This window comes from Phyllobates terribilis, unplaced genomic scaffold (assembly GCF_046119375.1).
Source record: "Phyllobates terribilis strain yellow unplaced genomic scaffold, ASM4611937v1 Scaffold_35__1_contigs__length_13245226, whole genome shotgun sequence".
In the NCBI taxonomy this organism is placed as follows: domain Eukaryota; kingdom Metazoa; phylum Chordata; class Amphibia; order Anura; family Dendrobatidae; genus Phyllobates; species Phyllobates terribilis.
Window position 1 is genome coordinate 11,530,330 of NW_027362795.1, and position 13,096 is coordinate 11,543,425.

The window sequence follows — 13,096 nt, forward strand, 5'->3', positions numbered from 1 at the left end:
CTGGCCAAAAGTATTGGCACCCCTGCAATTCGGTCAGATAATACTCAGTTTCTTCCTGAAAATGATTGCAATCACAAATTTTTGGGTATTATTCTCTTCATTTAATTTGTCTTCAATGAAAAAAAAAACAAAAAGCCAAATTGGATATAATTCCACACCAAACCTAAAAAAGGGGGTGGACAAAAGTATTGGCACCCTTTGAAAAATCATGTGATGCTTCTCTAATTCGTGTAATTAACAGCATCTGTAACTTACCTGTGGCACTTAACAGGTGTTGGCCATAACTAAATCACACTTGCAGCCAGTTAACATGGATTAAAGTTGACTCAACCTCTGTCCTGTGTCCTTGTGTGTACCACATTGAGCATGGAGAAAAGAAAGAAGACCAAAGGACTGTCTGAGGACTTGAGAAACTAAATTGTGAGGAAGCATGAGCAATGTCAAGGCTACAAGTCCATCTCCAAAGACCTGAATGTTCCTGTGTCTTCAGTGCGCAGTGTCATCAAGAAGTTTAAAGCCCATGGCGCTGTGGCTAACCTCCCTAGATGTGGACGGAAAAGAAAAATTGACGAGAGATTTCAACGCAAGATTGTGCGGATGGTGGATAAAGAACCTCGACTAACATCCAAACAAGTTCAAGCTGCCCTGCAGTCCGAGGGTACAACAGTGTCAACCCGTACTATCCGTCGAAATCTGAATGAAAAGGGACTGTATGGTAGGATACCCAGGAAGACCCCATTTCTTACCCCGAGACATAAAAAAGCCAGGCTGGAGTTTGCCAAAACTTACCTGAGAAAGCCTAAAACGTTTTGGAAGAATGTTCTCTGGTCAGATGAGACAAAAGTAGAGCTTTTTGGGAAAAAGCATCAACATAGAGTATACAGGAAAAAAAAAAAAGAGGCATTCAAAGAAAAGAACACGGTCCCTACAGTCAAACATGGCGGAGGTTCCCTGATGTTTTGGGGTTGCTTTGCTGCCTCTGGCACTGGACTGCTTGACCGTGTGCATGGCATTATGAAGTCTGAAGACTACCAACAAATTTTGCAGCATAATGTAGGGCCCAGTGTGAGAAAGCTGGGTCTCCCTCAGAGGTCATGGGTCTTCCAGCAGGACAATGACCCAAAACACACTTCCAAAAGCACTATAAAATGGTTTGAGAGAAAGCACTGGAGACTTCTAAGGTGGCTAGCAATGAGTCCAGACCTAAAACCCATAGAACACCTGTGGAGAGATCACAAAATGGCAGTTTGGAGAAGGCACCCTTCAAATATCAGGGACCTGGAGCAGTTTGCCAAAGAAGAATGGTCTACAATTCCAGCAGAGCATTGTAAGAAACTCATTGATGGTTACCGGAAGCGGTTGTTCACAGTTATTTTGGCTAAAGGTTGTGCAACCAAGTATTAGGCTGAGGGTGCCAATGCTTTTGTCCGGCCCTTTTTTGGAGTTTTGTGTGAAATGATCAATGATTTGATTTTTGCTTCATTCTCTTTTGTGTTTTTTCCTTGCAAGCAAATTAAATGAAGAGAATAATACCAAAGAATTTGTGATTGCAATCACTTTCAGGAAGAAACGGAGTATTATCTGACAGAATTGCAGGGGTGCTAATACTTTTGGCCAGCACTGTATACGCTCTGTCTTTTTTGGATGTCTATGTAATTTGGCAGTACCCATTTAATGTATGTGGTCAAATATAAGCACATTAGACTGAGGTTGAATGAAAGCACTGATTTCGGGGGTTTGGTTGACTATATAATGAATTTGGAGGCCTCCCGACAGATAATGTCAGGGCAGAGTAGGATCTGGCATCTTGAATTTCAGAGGCTAATCAGTTTGTTCTTCCTGTAGATAATCCTCCGCTAGAGAAGTCTGGAGGCGACCCTCATACAGATCACAGGAAAGCTGGAATATTTGTGTGTATGGGGGAGTCAGGAGAGATAGCCGTCTGCCAATGACCGTTCAGCCAACACTTAACTCATGTGTATGGGGCCGTTAGTATTACATGACAAGCAGTGATAATGCACTGTACTACTGTAGTGCTGTGTACTATCTGAGCAAGCAGAGGCTTGTATGTTGTATGATCGCACTAAAGAGAGTTGTTTAACCCCTTAGAGACAATTTTGACCTTATTGACCAAGCCAAATTTTACAATTCTGACCAGTGTCACTTTATGAGGCAATATCTCTGGAACGCTTCAACGGATCCTACTAATTCAAAGATTGTTTTTAGTGACATATTGTACTTCACGATAGTGGTAAAATTTATTCGATATGACTTACATTTATTTGTAAAAAAAATGGAAATTTGGTGAAAATTTTGCAATTTTCAAACTTTGAATTCTTATGCCCTTAAATCAGAGTTATGTCACATGCTTCACAGGAACTGAAGCAACGTGGAAGGAAAAAATAAACATTTAACTTTTTTCACATAAATTTTACTTCAGACCCAATTTTTTTTTTATTTTCACAAGGCTAATAATAGAAAATGGACCACAAAATGTGTTGTGCAATTTCTGCTGAGCATGCAGATATCCCATGTGTGGGGGAAAACCACTGTTTAGGCGCACGGCAGGGTTCAGAAGGGAAGGAGCATTGTTTGACTTTTTGAAAGCAAAAATGGCTATAAATAAGACCGGACACCATGTTGGGTTTGGAGAGCCCTTGATGTGACTAAAAATAGTGGAAACCCCCCTATAAGTCCCCCCATTTTGGAAACTACACCCCTCATGGAATGTATCTAGATATGTGGTGATCACATGATCACATTGAACCCCCAAGTTCAGAGCGTAGAGCAGTGATGATAAAAAATTCAACTATTTCAACAAAAATGTAATTTTAGCCCCAAATTTCTTTGTTTTCACAAGGGTAACAGAAGAAATTGAAGCCCAAAATTTGTTGTTCAATCTCTCGAGTACGCGGATACTACCTATATAGAGGAAAACTATTGTTTGGGTGCATGGCAGGGCTCAGAAAGGAAGGAGTGACGTTTTGGAACGCAGACTTTGATGGAATAGTCTGCGGGTGTCATTTTGCGTTTGGAGAGCCCCTGATGTGCCTAAACAGTGGAAAAGCCCAACAAGTGACCCCATTTTGGAAACTACACCCCTCAAGGATTTTATCCATGGGTACAGTGAGCATTTTGAACACACAGATACTACACATAATTTGATAACATTAGGTCGTCATATGGAAAATTTTATTTTTTTTCACGAAAATATTGTTTTAGCCCCAAATCTGTAATTTTCACGATGGATAATATAGTTGAAAATGGATCCCATAATTTGTTACATAATTTATTCCGAACGCGATGATACCGCATATGTGGTCAAAAACTTCTGTTTGGGGACATGGCAGGGCTAGGAAAGGAAAGAGTGCTATTTATCTGGAATAAATTGTGAATGCCACGTCGCATTTGGAGAGCCCCTGACATGCGAAAGCAGCAGAAACCCCCTGAGGTGACCACATATTTGAAAATTTACTGCCTAAGGAATTAATCTAGGGGTGTAGTGAGTGTTTTGAAGTCATAGGTGCCTCACAGAATTTTAGAACACTGAAACATGGAAATGACATTTTAGTGGTAAAAATATAATTATAGTATTTGCTGCAAATTTTCAGGTACACAAGGGTTAATAGGTGAAAATGGACCCCATAATTTATCGCACAATTTCTTCCGAACACGGTGAGCTCCATATGTCTTTTAGGCCACATGTCAGGGCTGAGAAGGAAGGAGCGCTATTTGGCTTTTGGAGCACAGATTTTGCTAGAATAGTTTGCGGGCGACATTTGCGGAGCCCTGAATGTGTCAGAACAGCAGAAAACCCCCAAAAGTAACCCCATTGTAGACGGCTGCAGTGACTATTTTGTAACATCCACGTCAGGCTTTTTCTGGAGAATTGCAAATCTGTCAGTTTAATGCCCACACATTGTGCCCCCATACAGTGTAGTTCCCCCATATATTGTAGCGCCCTCATGTAGCATCGGCGTCTCTCCCCCCTGCCAGGCAGAGACGCCGTCCCCCTTACCGCCTCGATCCTGCTCCAGCGTCTTCCGGCCTCCCTGCAGCTGCTGCTGGTGCACGCAGCTTCCCTGGCTCTGTGCTTAGGGCGCGCGCGCGCTCCCTCCCTCTTAAAGGGGCTGCGCGCACCGTCCTAAAAAGTCCCCGGCCAATCACCGGAGGGCTTTCCCTATAAGAGGCACCTCCTCCAATATGGAGGTGCCCGTGCAAGGTTGTTGCTTTGTGATTCTTACTTTGCTTCAGCCCCCAGGTCCTCTGCAAGTCAGTCCTGTTTGCCAGTCTGATCTTCTGCTCAGTCCGCTAGCCTGACTTCTCTTCTGCCTGACAGTCTGTCTACAGTCCAGTCCGCCAGTCTGTCTATGGGCTCTGCCCGCCTGCTTACCTGGAAGCACCTGCCTGTTACCTGCCGTGCCTGCCTGCCCGCTTACCTGGAAGCACCTGCCTGTTACCTGCCAGCACGCTTACCTGGAAGCACCTGCCGTGCCTGCCTGCCCGCTTACCTAGAAGAACCAGCCAGCTACCTGTTGTGCCGCCAGCTTGCCTACCCAGAACACTCGCCTGACTATCTGCCTAATCAGCCTGCTTGTCTACCCGGACCACCCGTCAGCCTGCCAGCCGAAGCTTATCCGCTGTACCGGTCAGTTCCTGCCTTCTGACCCGTGGGAGTCACCTGCTCATACATGGTCGGTCCCAGAGTGGCACCTGGTCCCTCTGCTCGGTTCCTCCCTCCACTGAGCCGCCGTGCGACCTCGCCGTGAGAGTTGATACTTACTCACGCCCCTCCTTGCACCGCAGCACAGAGGTTCCACTACTCGGATCCGTAACAGTTTGCACGGGCCATGGAACCCGGTGGCCCCCAGGCTCCTTCGCTTGCTGACTTGTACCAGGAGGTTTCTCATCAGAGATCCCAACAGGAAACCATCCTGACCTACCTGTGGTCTGTCAACTCCCGCCTGGACACGCTGTCTGTCCCACCTGTGTCCGCCTCAAGCTGAGCGGCACCCGCTCTGGCGGCGCCTCAGCCTACTGGTGCCATGGCATCCAGCTCTGGACCCCGGCTCTCTGCGCCTCCTCGTTTTGGGGGTGACCCCGCCTTATGTCGGGGTTTTCTGAACCAGTGCACGCTGCACTTTGAACTCCTGGCACATCAGTTTCCCTCTGACCGGGCCAAGGTGGCATTCATCATGTCTCACCTCACCGGGGAAGCATTGGCATGGCTAAACCCTTTATGGGAGAGAGGGGATCCCCTGGTGTCAGATCTTCCGGCTTTCCTCACTGCCTTCCGGAAGGTCTTCGATGAGCCTGGACGAAGGACTTCTACTGCCTCCTCATTGCTCAGTCTCCGCCAAGGGAGTCTCACCGTGGGCCAGTATGCCATACAGTTCCGTATCCTCGCATCTGAGCTTGCCTAGAACAACGAGGCCCTGGTGTCCACCTTCTGGGAGGGTCTTTCTGGACGGAGCAAGGACGAGCTAGCCGGCCAGGACATTCCTACCACCCTGGATGACCTGGTGTCACAAGCTACCCGGATTGACATCAGTTTCTTGGAATGAGCTAAGGAGACTACCCGGGAGAGAAGATTTCCTCATCTTGCTTCTGTTTTCCAGAAACCTGCCTCCCAACCAGCAACTCCCCGGGCACGCTCGCCCGAACCCATGCAGATCGACCAGACCAAGATGGTCAAGTCTCGCCAAGAAACACGCAGAGCCGAGGGGAGATATTTTTACTGTGGTAGTAAGGAGCATCTGATCCGTTCCTGTCCGGTGAAGCCAGGAAACTCCAGCGTCTAGGACCGCTCGGAGGAGAGGTTGTCCTAAGCAAGAGTAAATCCACTCTGCATTTTCCGTGGAGAGGCGTGTGCGCCTACCAGTGATGATTGCCCCAGTGGAACTGAAATCACGCTCAGACACCACACTAGCAGCCAGGCAGGCCAGCACCTCCAAGGCATATAAGGAGAGGTTGGGCCAAGTGTTCAGTTTAGACACCCAATAATTAAAGGGAACTGAAGCGTCAGAAAGGACGCACGTATGGTCACTTAAGTAACCCTTGACCATGTTCTGCAACTTATCCCTCCTTGGCATTATTACAGGCACAGATAGCCCTTGCTGTTGTGCTGGTTTGCTGAAAATAGCCCAATTTGTGCACATTTTCCTCCACCTCCATTGGAGCTGATGTTCGTGTCTCTCCCCATTATCCCTTAGTGTAGAAAAGAGCTGGTACCTCTGCCACCAGCATTGTCTGAGGGTGACGTTTTCAGCAACTGATCTACAACGGCCCTCTTGAACGATTCCATTGTAAAACTCTTTGGTGACTCCAAAAGGAAAGAAGGAAATTTCTCCTTGTACCGTGGATCGAGAAAGGTGGCCAAGCAGTATAGGTTGTTGGATAAAATGTGAATCACGCGAGGGTCTTGCCACAGACACTTACACATGAACTGTGCCATGTGGGCCAAGATGCAAAAAGGCAAATGTTCTGTGTCCCCAAAAGTACCCATCCTCTCCTCACGCTGACTTGCCTTCTCCTCCACCTCCTCGTTCTCCTCTCCAGCCCATCCAGCCTGGACAGACATGAAGCTTGGGTTGGGTGTCCCCTCTATAGCATTACAAGTCCCCTCATCACCCATTGTTGCCTCAGAATATTGAGTGGGCTGGGTAGTAACACCCATTGGGAAATCTGGCTCCATACCAACATGCTGGGCACTCAAAGCTTCCTCTCTGAGATTATGCAGTGATTGTTTCAAGAGACACAGCTGCGGGATGGTTATGCTAATAATAGCCTGATCACTGCTCACGAGGTGTGTGCAGTACTCAAAGTTGAAGAGGAAACGAGACTGGTGATTGATGGGCTTAGACCCAAAAAGTCACCAGGTCTGGATGGCTTAACATCCGAGTTCTTTAGGACCTTTAGGGACTATTTAGTCCCTCTCTTGACTCGGGTGTTTAATGAGTGTCTCTCCTCAGGCACTCTCCCGAGATCATTAAGGAGGTCAGCTTTGATCATTTTGTCGAAGGCTGAGGATCCGTCACGCATTGATAATTGGCATCCCATAGCACTTCTCAATGTGAACAGGAAGATTTTGGCTAAGATACTTTTCAACAGGCTGGTGAAGTTTGCACCCCGGCTCCTTTCGAAGGCTCAGCACTGTTGCGTTCCTGGCAGTAGCACTTTTACTGCTGTTCTTGTTGTCCAAGAGGCCATGGAGCAAGGCAGGGCAGGCCTTTGGAAGGGGTTCTTGCTGACCCTGGATCAGGCAAAAGCCTTTGATAGGGTTAACCATGAGTACCTCTGGTCCACTCTTGAGGTATGGTCTGCCTGGAGGGTTTGTGGACTGGCTTAAGACCTTGTATGCAAAGGCTGAGACTTTCCCTCTGGTAAATGGGTGGATTGGACAACCTTTCAGGGTAGGATCTGGTGTCCGTCAGGGCTGTCCTCTTAGCCCTTTGCTTTACGCCTTTGCAGTTGATCCCATTCTCAGAAGGTTCGATTGTGGATCGTTGGCAGGGGTGCGGATGGGCAGGGCGGCGCCGGAGGCTATCCTGAGGGGTGACCTATGCGGACGATGTCACCGTCTTTGTTTCTTCGCAAGAGGATGCAATAGTGGTGATGCCAGAAGTGGAGCGCTACTCTGAGGCATCCGGGTCAAAGGTCAACCAGGATAAGTGTGAAAGTCTCTGGCTGGGAGGCAGAGAACCGGGGTTTGATCTTCCGGACAACCTCCCCGAACACCAAGAACACGCCAAAGTTCTGGGCACCGAATTCAGCCAGGGTGATTACCCCATGAAAAACTGGGAAGGCAGAATCAAAAGGTGTCGCCCAAAGAGTGGACCAATGGAAGGGTTGGTCTTTGACCCTGAGGGAAAAGGTTGGCCTGTGCAAAGCTTTCCTGCTCCCCTTGATAATCTACCTAGGCAGCATCTGTGTCTTGCCAGAGCCTCTTTGGACACGGGTCTACAGTCTGTTCTTCCAGATGTTATGGGGGAATAGACTGAACCTAGTCAAGCGGGAGGTCACTTACCGCACAAGGAGACTAGGGTGGTTGGATATGGTGAGCTCCGTGGTGTTCCTAGTGAACACCTTCTTGAAAGTTAACGTGGCAAACCTCTGGAAAGAGAGGGCTCCTCCGTGGGTATTATCCTGCAAAGGATGGTTTCAGCCTTTCTTCCAGGAATGGGAGACAGGGGGAAGATTGATGGATCTTCGCACACCGCATGGGCATCTCCCCGCTTTTGTTACCCTGGTTCTGAAAATGATCCACCGGTAAGGTCTGGGAATGTGGGAGGTGAGGTCCCTCCCGAGGAAACTCCTCGATAGGAGGGTCTTGCCTTCTCATTTTCAGAGTCCATTGGTCCTCAAGGACTGCCCAAGTCAGGATCTGGAGGTTGGGTTGAGTTTGTTAAATTCTAGCAGGATCCCCAAGAAGTACTGGGACTTGACTTGGCGCTACTCCCGTGAGGCTTGTGCTAACATACTGGAAAGCATGAATCAATTCATACTTCATTGTCCCTTTAATACAGAGGTGTACAACAGGGTGGGAGTTAACATTGGTTGGCCGTGGCTGGCTACTCTGTTCTATGCCGGGTGGGCCTATGGAGCGTTCGGAGACCTTGGGAGACGGGACCGAACCATTTCATTCATAGAAAGTGTAGTGGCCAGGTATTTCACGTGGAACACACAAGTCTTAGTTTCGATGCAGAGTAAAATCCTCAGTGTAGATGAAGTTTGGAGGAACATCCTAGGTGACCTGGTGAAGGTACGTTTTCTGGAGTATGAAAGACTGGGTGCCCGGAGGGCGGCCCGTCTCTGGAGGGGCTTTTCCTTCAGGGTGCCTTAGTCCGGTAGTACTGCTATATCCTGGTGGTGGGCTGATGTCTTCTCACCCTAGATTTTTGTTTTGTATTTATGTCTCCTGAATAGAAGGTTTTCAAGCATCGAACTTGAGCCTTGGATGGTGAGTGAGTATGTAGGTTGCCTTTGCCCTGGCCTCTGCTCAACTTGGTATGGCAGATGCTACAGACTACAATGTTTTTCTCTGAAGGACTTTCAGAAAAAAAAATTCCACACAGCAGCTGAACGCCCCCTTGCCCTGACTTGGCGCACAGCAAGGGTGCTCTTGGGAACAGTTGACCCAGTTCTCACTCTGGGCAAATCACGACCCCTTGGTGCCTGTGTTGGTGCTACTTATCCATCTTCCTCTGTGCTGCTGTCAAGGCTATGCATGCCAACGGTCCAGGTCGGATCAGTGGACTCATCATCGACTACCTCGTCTTCCATCTAATCCTCCTTCCCAGTTGACATTGTAGGCTGACTTGATAGCAACTGTGTCTCATCATTAGCCTCCACCTCTGGAGACTAAAAATGACGTTCCGCCAAGTGGCTTTCTTCTGGCCATAGGTCCTCAAATATTTGAGCATCAACGCACGCCACCTTCTCTTGTCCCTCTTCAATGCTGCACGGTGATAGTCCAGAGCCAACCAAAGGATACGTACCAAACAGATCCTCGGAGTGGCCAAGTTTGGGGTCATATGTATCCTGTGACTGATAATGGTTGGAGGAAGGAGAACCAGCTTCAGGACTGGATGGGCCTGTCTTCTGTATATCCACAGTAGACTGTGTGGTCGTGGAAGATTTGTTGCTACTTGACAAATGTGTAGAGGCCTTGTCTGCTATCCATGACAGAATCTGCTCTTGCTCTTCTGGCTTCCACACACGTTTACGTTCCAAACCGGGAAATTTTTCCAAGAACATAGTGGATGCATCAAGCTTCTTCTAACCTGACACAGACAGAGTGCCTTCTCGCGCACCACTGAAAACACCACGTCCACGTCCCATAACAGGCTTTTTTGGCATTTTGGGTTTTGTTGACAGATTTTCAGATGTTGATGGCACAAGCCAAGCTAGCTGTCACAGCCAAAATAGTGGGTAAAATGGCCTGGTGCATGCTTTGTAGCAGGCAGTAGGAAATGTTTGGACTACTGCTTTGTGTAGGGAACGCTTTTTTAAGTGGACTAATATGGACAGAAGGTAGGCTCTGACCCCTAAAACAGCAGGGAAAATAGACCGGTGCTAAAAAAAAAGGCAGCACAAAATGCTACTTCTGTGTGTGCTGGAAAATATTGCTTTGCCTCTGACAAGAGCTGTTTTAAAATTGACACTGGAAGAACACATAATCTCTCCCTCCTTGTACTCTGACTTTGCTGTGTGCCTTCAGCTCTGAAAAGAGCTATTTTTTGGTGGTATTATGGAGCTAGTGAGCAGCTCCTTTAAACACAGAACTAGTATACATTGCAGGTAGCCCTTAAAAGGGCTTTTGTTTTATCAAAAGGCCTAAACACTCTCCCTAGCAGCTCAGCAATCTCTCCCTATGCTTATAGAATGCAGGCTCCAGACGCAATGTGCACAAAATGGCGGCGGAAGCAGGGTTTAAATAGACCCTATGAAGCTGGGTGGCCAGCCAATCACAGTAATGCCACAACCAAGATGTCTGCGGCATTACTGTGATTGGTTATGAAGCCCAGCATGTTTAGTGGCTGCAAAGGAGGCACCAAAACTGCAGGGCGGGACATCCGAATATAGCGAAGCGAGTACACAAATACTCGCAATATAACTAGCAACCCGAATACCGTACTATCCGTGGGTATAGCGAATAGTAACGACTACACTCGCTCATCACTAACGATCAGCTCTAATCCAGCCATCTTCACCATTCTCATTATACAAGTATAAACCATATAATTCTGGTGGATAAATCAAGACCGAACACAAGACCTTCACAGCCGTATACACATCATAGGGGAGATCTCATGACACCTTCTCTCCATCTACCTGATGATCCTGAGGAACATTGGGATCTTCTTGTTTACAGTCCTGTGGAAGAAGAGGATGTGGACATCTCTCTGGTGTTGTCTTCTTACTGGATAGATCTGGAGGAAACGCATACAGGGACTGAATTCATTCTTTACATACAGATAATTATAGGCCGTGTGTATTCAGTCCTGTCTATTACCTGGTGATGTGAGGGGCTGGGGAACCGCCATCATGATGTCCTTGTACAGATCTTTGTGTCCTTCTAAATACTCCCACTCCTCCATGGAGAAATAGACAGCGACATCCTGACATCTTCTAGGAACCTGACACATACAATGATACAGTCATCCCCCTGATCCCTTCATAGCTTTACTATAAAATGTCCCAGCATTCCCAGCAGTGTCACCTCTCCAGTCAGCAGCTCAATCATCTTGTAGGTGAGTTCTAGGATCTTCTGGTCATTGATGTCCTCATGTATCAGGGGGTGAGGTGGAAGCTCCATGATTGGGCTCAGGGGTCTTCCCCATCCCTCAGACACAGGGTCCTGACAGCACTCACTAGAGGTCTTCTTTACTACTGTGTAATCCTGATTATGGAGAGACACATTAATAAATCTCACTACAGACATTTCCAGAGTCCTCACCTCTCCAGTTCTGTCCATCTGTTATTCCCATAGATAAGAATGATGTAATGTGACGTCATCAGAATCTCTCACCTCTCCAGTAAGCCGGAAGAGGATCTCTAGGGTGAGGTGGAATATCATCTCCGCCATCTTGTCTGTGTCCATATCCATCTTTGATGCGTAATTAAGGAAAATTCTCTTATATAGAAGATCTTCACTAAGAGGATCCGATATTGTAGAGACCTGAATGAGAAGTTGAGCAGATGTAAAGTCATAAAAATCCTGTGTAATAATACAATTACTGGAGATAATAAGGGAAACATTTGAGGAGATTTAAGTTTTACAGTATTTAGCTTTCTTCTTTACATCTACTGTAGTAATAAAATCTATATGTTTTAGGCCACAGACAACAAGCAGTTCCTTCCTTCGAGTCAGCAAGTGAATACCTTTCTCATAGACTCATCTTCCTTATTGCTAATTCTCGTCTCATTTACCGACACTGGAATCGGCATTAGCAATACTGCAGGAGATATTCATTACACGTGACATGAGAAATAACTATGGCTCTATAAACGTATTTGGCCAGAGTCCGTCACTGACTACATCTCCACAGGCCGTCTATATGAATGTTTCCCGTCTTCACCGGACTTTCATTTTCTATCACGTTAGATCTCAGGTCTGATTCACACTCAGAAGTTTGAGGCATTTATAAAAGATTGTTTGTAAGACCACAAAGACAGGAGTTATTTGATACCAAAGTTTCCATGTACAGTGTTTATGGGGTTTATTTCTGGCCTTAGGCTTTCCTATATTACAAGAAAAACGCCATAAAAAAAGCAGATATTAAAATCAGAAAATAAGAGGAATGATCCAGTGTATCAGGCTATAAACTTAAATAAAACATAGCTTTTATTGAGCCATTAAAAAATGCTGCTACCACCATAATAAGTCTTAGTGCACACAAGGATCACAGCTGTCTCGACCTATGCGTTTCGACGTGCAGTCTTAATCATGGTCTGTCTGAACTGTGGACTAGTGAGCATATAAAGGTAGGTTGTAATTAAAGATAATAGTTATGTGCTCACTAGTCTCTGAGGTCAGTATGATTACCATAGACAAAAGGGAAATAAAAAGGTTAGTGACACATTATTATTACCCTCTAAAATTAATATCATTGACATGTAGAAAAAACAAAAATATTTGTGATTCAAATATAGAATGAATATAAAAACTAGCGATATACCATGTCCAAGGTGTAAACAAAACTGTCATTAATATTGTAGCATTAGATCCTGCCTGAGATTCAATCCAAAGGGTACTCGGGTTTCTAACATAAAAATCCAATATGGTTCCCTATTTAGCAGTTTGCGTCTATGGTCTCCCCCCCCCGGATAGGTCTATACACTCTTTCTATGCCTTGAAATTTCAGTGCTGAAACTTCCCATTTATGGAACGTTCGGAAGTGTGTTGACGCTGCTGAAATATTTGTGGCCAAAGGATTAACCACATCAGATATGTGTCCTCTAATCCGTAGTTTTAAAGGGCCGGTAGTACAACCAATGTATTGGATCTTACATGTAATACATTCAACAAGGTATATAAGCCAGAGTGTGCAGCAATTAATAAGGTCATGTATTTTGTATATACGATTATTATGCA

At 46.3% G+C, this 13,096-nt stretch overlaps 2 pseudogenes; one reads left to right on the plus strand and one right to left on the minus strand.

Annotated features, from left to right (window-relative positions):
- The window catches only part of LOC141182655 (uncharacterized), a 92,147-nt pseudogene extending 80,471 nt beyond the window's left edge, over positions 1-11,676 (minus strand).
- LOC141182657 (uncharacterized) overlaps positions 1-13,096 on the plus strand; it is a 1,085,038-nt pseudogene that overhangs the window by 119,470 nt on the left and 952,472 nt on the right.